The sequence below is a fragment of the Colobus angolensis genome, unplaced genomic scaffold, assembly GCF_000951035.1.
Source record: "Colobus angolensis palliatus isolate OR3802 unplaced genomic scaffold, Cang.pa_1.0 Scaffold67, whole genome shotgun sequence".
Classification (NCBI taxonomy): Eukaryota; Metazoa; Chordata; class Mammalia; order Primates; family Cercopithecidae; genus Colobus; species Colobus angolensis.
In genome coordinates, this window is record NW_012120376.1 from 7,078,745 (window position 1) to 7,086,659 (window position 7,915).

The following is a 7,915-nucleotide window of genomic DNA, read 5'->3' on the forward strand; positions in this document are numbered from 1 at the left end:
CGGCCCGGCCCTGCTCCAGGTGAGGCCCGGCACCCACCTCCAGCTCCGGAGTCCCCTGGCGGGCCGTTCCTGCGGTATCCTGCCCCGGGATCCCTGCTGCCCCGGGATTCGGGATCTGACTCTCCCCCTCAGGGAGCTGCCCTTCCTCTCTGCCCTGAACTATCTACTCGCCCATTTTCCCCCTGTCCTTTGCGACCGGAATCCGGAGGCTTCTCACGCCTCTCCGCCATCCTCTCCCGAGTACCCTTCCTATTCTGGGCCCAGGATCTCCCCCTCCCCCGCGCCTTCCTCGCCAGAAAAATCTCCCGCGGTCTGGGTTTCGCCTCCTCCCCTCTGGAACTAGCGCTTTCCCACGCCTTCCTAACCCCAATGGGAGGGGGGATACCCACCCTAACTCCTCTCCTTCCCCGTAGTAAGGGGGGCGGGGGAGCAACATCGACAACACTATCTGCCTCTGCTCCGCTCAGCCCTTTAAGTTCAGCTAAGCCTCATCTAAACCTTTTCTGTAGTCCTCACCCCACCCTACATCTGCTGGAGCTTGGGGTCCAACCTCAGCACCGCCTACTGAGCCCAGGTGGGAAGGGCTGTCCTCTTGGGCCTAGGGTTGGTCGGTGCAGCCTAGGAAGGCCCCTCCCCCAGAACCTGGATGCTGGGGGCTAGGGCGCTGCCGGAATCTTGTGCTTCAGGGCCTCAGGGACGGTTGGGAGAGAGTGGGTGGGGAGCTGGGGCTAAATCTCTAAGGGAGTTGGGGCGATGAGGAAGGCAAGAGAAGTCCAGTCTTCTCTGTTCAGACGCAAAGGAAGCCCCCCGGCTCCCTAGAAAATAGGGGCTTTCTCTAACTTACAGGACCACCATAGAGAATCCCATTGGGAAGTTTGGAAACAAGACTGTGTGAATCTGAGGAGCCACCTGTCGACTTAAAGGGGAGAAGGGGGCCGGGGTGGGGTGGTGCTCGCCTGTAATCCCAGTACTTTGGGAGGCCTAAGGCGGGCAGATCACTTGAGGTCAGGAGTTCTAAACCAGCCTGGGCAACATGGCAAAACCCCGTCTCTACAAAATATACAAAAATTAGCTGGTCGTCGTGGCGTGTGCCTGTAATCCCAGCTACTCGGGAGGTTGAGGCACAAGAATCGCTTGAACCTGGCAGGTGTAGATTGCAGCAAGCTGAAATCACGACACTGCACTCCAGCCTGGGTGACAGAGCAAGACTGTCTCCAAAAAAAAAAAAAAAAAAAGGGAAAGAAGGGGAGGGGTATGGTCCTTGTGATGTATTAGGGAGAATCTAGCCTTTCCAGAATGCAGAGAGGGTGAAGACTTTTTCTTTAACCTGTTGGGGGGGGTGTCCAGCTGGAATGGTTACTCGGCTGAGAGCCATCTCCCTGCTAGACAGACCCTGTTAACAGTATGATCCATTCAGCCAGTGAGGGGAAGGGAGGTCTTTAATAATTATCCCACCTCCATTAGAGAATTCCCCCTCCGCCCCTAGTCCAGCTGCGCCCCTAGCTATGCTCTGTCATTTCCCACTCCTCACCTCCAGAATTAGGGGACTGGGTGTCAGGATCTGCTTCAGACTCTTCTAAGTCATGTTTGGCGGGGGTGCTGAGGGGAGGAGAGGGTGTTCAGCAGTGGTGTTTGGGGTTGGATGCCAGGAGTATCTGGTGGGGGAGAGGGAAGGACCTAGAGGGATGCAAACGAATCCCCTTCTCTCACTTCCTCCTCCCAGCCCCAGCCATCTGGCTCCAGAGTGGAGCCAGGCACCGTGGCAGCTGACCCCAGAGTCAGGGAGGTGCCGCAGGAACACAGGAGGGTGAGAAATGGGGAGCAGGTGCTAGTTTGTCCCTCCCCATTCTCTTCATTACTAGTCCAGTGGCCTGGCTTGAGGTTCAGCCTATTCCCTGGAGACCTTTCTTACAAGTTGCTGATAAAATGACCATTTGCCCCTTCCCCTTTCTAGTAGCTTCCTGAAAGGAAATGGGTGGGGAAAAGAGAGGTGGGTGGGTGATCAGCCACATCTGATGGGACTGAGGAATGTTTCAGGACATTTGGAGTTAGTCTGCCCTCTGTCCTCTGGATGGGGGGAGAAGCACAGCTGCAGAATAGGGTGCCTTATAGCAGGAAGTAAACATCCAGCTGTTGGGCACACTGTCACCCCAACCTCATCCTTCCTCAGAGCAGGGAAGATCCTGATTAGATGAGATGAGGCGGAGTCTCATTCAGGGATGAAGATGATTGCAGTCTTTCTGCACCAGATGGGAAGAATGGATCCTACCTCGTTTTCTTTTCTAATCCCAGGTGGTCCTCTCCTATCCAACACCCCCTCTCCCAGCCGCTCCTGGCTGGAATAGTCCTAAAGGTTGCCCTGGAGACTAGGCCTGGGGCTCGGAAGGGGTGGGGGCAGTCAGTGGGGCACAGGAGTAACCGGCTCTTCCGGAGCAGAGTGGAGCCGGCGGTGGGTGTGTGTGGGTGTGGGGAGGGGCGTGGCTACACCCGTCTGATGGGCGCAGGCTCCTCCCCTGCCTGCCCTGTCCCCGACTGGCCGGCCCCCTTTAAGATTGGGAGCGGGAGGTAGGAAGATCCTCCCTCATCTGCCCTGGAAAAGGGAAGGGAGGAAAAAGGGATACCAGCTTCCTTACCCCCACCCCCATCCCGCCGCCCTTGAGGCGTCAGTTTTATGCCTTTCTTCCCCAGCCTTTTTTATTTGGGGATAGAGAGGCATTTCTTAGCAGAAGTTTGCCAGAGCCCTCCTTTCTCTAGAAGGAAGGAAACCTCTCCCCTGAGTGTGACCTCCACCTACTCAGGGATTTGAGGTCGGCAGGCTGTTGGAGGAGTATTTTTTTTTTCCCCAAGGTGACCTGTAAATCTGTTGTTTCGACAGGGAGGAGAGAAGGGTTTTGGTTTCCACCTGCCTATTCCCTCCACTGGTAATCTACTTATCTCGAGAGAGGAAGAGAAACCCCCGTTAGCCTTCTCTGTTTGTGGCCCACACACTCTATGAGCCTTTGCTAAAGCTAGCTTCCTTCTTATCCTCTCTGAGCCATTTGTAGTGGGGAGTGAGGGGTGGGGTGGAGTCTTTCCCCAAAACTCAGGAAGAGCCCACCCCTCTGTGGAGTAACGAAATCCAATCTAGACTGATGGATCTCACCCCCCAACTCTGCCCATTTTTCAGATCTCTTTCCTCCTCAGAACCCCAGAGGAAAATGTATTTGTTGACACCCCCCCACACACAACTTGCCAGAGTTTCATCATCCCCACTCTGTCGCTTTTCCAGAATATTCAGCAGCCTGAGCTTTGCACAGTTTAGGCAATTGTTTCTAGAACTGCGTTGCACTGAATTGAATGGGAATTATCTTGAAGCCTGCAGAGTGTTGAGTTGCAAGGAAAGGAAACCAGGTTTCCTTTCTTGTCATATTTTATCCACTGTTTGACCTTGAAGAAGTCATTGAACCTCTTTGGGTCTTAATTTCTTCATCTGATGAAGGAGAGAAGGATGAACTAGAAATTCTCTAAGCTCTAATATCATATGACACTGTTCTTCATCCTGGGGCTCTGCAGTAGACATTTTAGGTGACAGCCAAACTCTAGTCCTCTGCTAGATTTTACTTTTCTGTTCTGAGTTTTCACACAGTTACGTAGCCCTGTCAGAAAAAAATTTACAGAATTATAGACTGGGTGGACATTTGTGACATCTTTTTGCTGATTAGTTTTCAGCTTATCCTTTACTTCTCTGACTGCATTTAGGCTACACTCAGGTCTTTGCTGTCTGGTTCCAAAGCTGAACCTTCTTTCCCCTACGCACAGGAATCTTTCCTTTCCAGTGACCAGGACCCTGCAGATGTCGCCAGCAAAGTGGTGATCCAGGCAGGACCAGGCAGCACTGAAGGGACAGAGGTGAGTGGGTGGCAGACTCTCTTGCCTCTCCCCATCCCTTTAGCGCCCTGAGTAACCTTTCTATTTCCACGTTTCCATTACCCTACCTGGGAAACAACTGCCCCCGAAATTCCCCTGATTCTCACCCCCTACCAGCCTGTTAGAGAAGTGGCACATGCCTTTGGGCCTAGACATTTGGTCTAGTCTTTTAGGTTAACCTTGGGACTGTGGCACGCCTTTCAGTTTGCCCTGTGTGAAGCAGGACTACTGCCGCGGGTGCAGAGGGAGCTGCCAGGTGGGCAAGGTGGCCAGGGTTGCAGGAGACACAGCGGCGCTAGGACCCAGGTCCGGGTCGGGAAGAGAGACTGGCAGGCTTTAGGACCCTGTGGCGGAGGCCGCGTGGGGAGACTCTCTCTCCCGGCCTAGGCTTCTCCGCCCCCTCCGGCTGCGACTCACTCCTCCCCCGCCGGCCATGTTGGCTCCTTTCGGGCCCCGCGGTTGAGCCGCGTCCCCCTCCCCCCTCCCGGACCCCGGACCCCAGACCCCCTCCCCCAGCGGGCGTCTCCACCTCTTCTGGCGCCCGGAGCGCGGCCATGTGAACCGCCTGTTACCCGGGGAGAGACGAGCCCCGAGCCTGGCTGGACGCCGCTGCCTCAGGTTTGTGGGGTCTGTGGCCAGGGGCCTGAGGGGGAGGGAGCCCCACTTTCATCCGAGACTTCCCCCGGGGAACCGAGGCTTCACAGCCGGCTTGAGCCTCGCCGGGGCAGGAAGCCGACTGGAGCTTATTTCCTGCGAGGATCCAACCTGAGGCGAGGGTCTCCTTGCCCTGGGGTCTGGGAGGAGAACAGGGCTGGTGGGGCTGCTGAGGACCCCGGATGGGGCCGCGGGGGCAGGAGGAGCTGTAGGGGCTCCTGGCGACGACTGTGAGGAGGCGGAGAAGCCACCTGCCTGGTGGAGATGACTCCTATGGGGGACTTGGGGTGGAATCCCCGGGAGGGGCTCCACCTCCTCGGGTGGGGGTGGGGATTGCCTGAGCGCGAGTGGGGGGTGAAGGGGTTCCCTTGGCGGGTTAAACGCTCTGTTTGCAGGGAGCTGGGCGTTTTGGCTGCGCTGAGTGGAAGGCGGAAGGGGTTTCCAGGGGTCTGAGAGTGTCTCCCTCGGGGAGCGCACCCATTCTCTTGAGCGTGGAGATCAGCAGAGGGCCTTCCTTGCTGAGGGTGGTGCTGCTCTTGGCTCGGGGCCCTCGCGTCCCGGGAGAATCCCCCATTCCGGGGATGGAGGTTGATAGGGCTTCCGCTGAGGCTTTTGAATTTGAGCTGGGCTGAGGGGCAGAAGGGAAGAATAAATAGGAATTCCTTTTTCCAAGGAGATTCCCCACTGAGGGGATCCCCGCTTCCGTGGCAGAAAGGTAATATCGCATCATCCCTTTCTTTCTCGGTGTTCCCAGTTTTCAGGAGAAGGCAATGCCAATAGCAGTTATCCTTTGTATGGTTTATTGAAGTGAGAGATTTGTCTGCTTTGGGGGAAGACGGAGGGGGATAGCTTGCACCTCCATCTGTACACAAACAGCCCCTCCCCCAGCCTCCCGCAGGAAGTGGCCGGGAAATGGCAGCTGTGCGTTTGCTGCTGCGTGTCTTGTTGTTTTGAAATGTCCATTTTAATCAGATTTGGTTTCATTTTCTGAAGCCTTCTGGGCAAGCTTGGATCTTGCCAACCATGTGGTCCGAGAGACCTTTCCTTGGACTTTTTTTTTTTTTTGTAAACTTGTCAATTGGAAGTAGTCAACTTAGTTGACTCACGTATCCCAATCCCTCCTCCCTAACATCTCTGTCTTCCTGTCTGGTTTTGTTTTGTTTTCCCTTGAGCTAGAGGTCATAGAGAAGCAAACTCAGTTACCTACCAGCGGGGTACACTCTATATAAGTGATGCAAATTCCCTTAGCATAGAGAGCTGTCAGGGAGACTAGGGATCTTTTGTGGCACGAGTAGCTTCTTGGGGTCCTACTTAGTATAGTTATTATGATAGTTTCTATATTGCAGAGCACCTGAGCTAGGGAGCTTGTGAAGAAGGATAGATTCTGAGAAGTGGAGGAAGAGGAAGCGGTGAGGAAGATTTAACTATTAGATGGATTTGTGTGTTGGGCGTAGGGACTGATTCACAGACTGAGATTGGTGAAGTCCATCCTCAGTGGTGATTCTAGCCTAAGGGCAGCCCCTGTGGGAAGCCTGTTATTTGACTGAGGGTGCTGGAGATATTACCTTCTGCAGAACCAGCTAATTAGAATAGTACAGTTTGTTATCATATGACTTACTCTTTAATCCATAAAAGAACATCTCCCCTCTTATTCTTCTTGGAGATTGGTAAGCGTTTCCTCTGTTCCCTGCAAAGTCATGTGCCCAGATTTATTTTTCTTTCTTTTCAGTTGATAATCCCAGGATATTTCTCCTATAACATATAGTGATGGACTGTGTGTTATGTCCCCAGGCATTTTGTTGCACACTGGATTTGGTTAGGAGCAACAGTTGGCCACAGAATTTTATTTTTCTTTCTTTTCTTTTTTTTTTTTTTGAGACGGAATTTTGCTCTTGTTGCCCAGGCTGGAGTGCAGTGGTATGATCTCGGCTTACTGCAACCTCTGCCTCCGGGGTTCAAGCGAGTCGCCTGCCTCAGCCTCCTGAGTAGCTGGCATTACAGGAGCCTGCCACCACATCCGGCTAATTTCTTTATTTTTAGTAGAGATGGGGTTTCATCATGTTGGCCAGGCTGGTCTTGAACTCCTGACCTCAGGTGATCCACCCGCTTCGGCCTCCCAAAGTGCTGGGATTACAGGCGTGAGCCACCATGCCTGGTCTCTTCTCTCTTTTTTTTTTGAGATAGGGTCTCACTCCGACGCCCAGGCTGGAGTGCAGTGGTGCCATCATGGCTCATTGCAGCCCCAACCTCTTCAGCTCAAGTGATCCTCCCACCTCAGCGTCCTGAGTAGCTGGGACCACAGACACGCACCACCACACCTGGCTAATTTTTTGTAATTTTTGTAGAGGTGGGGTTTTGCCACTTTGCACAGGCTGGTCTTGAACTCCTAGGCTCAAGTGACCCATCCGCTTTAGCTTCCCAAAGTACTGAGATTACAGGCATGAGCCACCATGCCCAGCCTATGACCACAGGATTTTAGATTTTGAAAGATAAAGTTTTTTTTTTTGAGATGGAGTCTTGCACTGTTGCCCAGGCTGGAATACAGTGGCACCATCTCGACTCACTGCAACCTTCATCTCCCAGGTTCAAGTGATCCTCCTGCCTCAGCCCTCCAGTAGCTGGAATTACAGGCACGCACCACCGTGCCTGGCTAATTTTTGTATTTTTAGTAGAGACGGGGTTTCGCCGTGTTGGTCAGGCTGGTCTCGAACTTGAACTCAGCCTCCCAAAGTGCTGGGGTTACAGGCGTGAGCCACCACGCCCAGCCTTGAAAGATACATTTTTAAGATTATTTGGACTATTCTGAAAACTATCTAAGCCTGTCATTTAAATCATCCTTTCACTATTTATTTTCCAGGCAAAAACCTCCCACCTAGATGAAGATCCCTAGATTAAAGATCCAGTATAGGAGCAGATAGACACTTATGATTGTGTGAAAGTGGCATCATCACTAGTAAGATAGCATCATTGCTCTTCTCACTGGGGCTGTTGGGGTTTTTGATACTCTAGAAACAGTAAAAACAGTCCATCTGTCAGCATCCTTTTTCTTGCCCCTGATTAGTTCCTTTAAGTTGCAGTCCGATGGGGCTGATTTTAAGTTCCCCTTTCTTCAGCCTTTGTTTACTTACCTGAATTGGCACTTGGCAGAACAGCAAGTTGATTTTCCCTGTTTGGGGGTTAAAAGAGTAAAGAAAGGAAAGAACGACTCTTGAGTCTTTGGACTTTTTTTTTTTTTTTTTTTTTTTTTTGAGACGGAGTCTCGCTCTGTCGCCCAGGCTGGAGTGCAGTGGCCGGATCTCTGCTCACTGCAAGCTCCGCCTCCCGGGTTTACGCCATTCTCCTGCCTCAGCCTCCC

The 7,915-nt window shown here is 53.0% G+C and overlaps 1 protein-coding gene across 2 annotated transcripts in view; it reads left to right on the forward strand.

Annotated features, from left to right (window-relative positions):
* Positions 1-7,915, forward strand: part of BAZ2A (bromodomain adjacent to zinc finger domain, 2A) — a 39,060-nt gene that overhangs the window by 1,438 nt on the left and 29,707 nt on the right. Inside the window, exon 1 of one of the 2 annotated variants that reach the window (XM_011926095.1) lies at positions 4,322-4,524. The exons of the other annotated variant lie outside the window; for it this stretch is intronic. The gene's annotated coding sequence lies outside the window, so the exon portion shown is untranslated. Of the gene's footprint in view, positions 1-4,321; positions 4,525-7,915 lie in introns of those variants that run through there. 2 annotated transcript variants of the gene reach the window in all.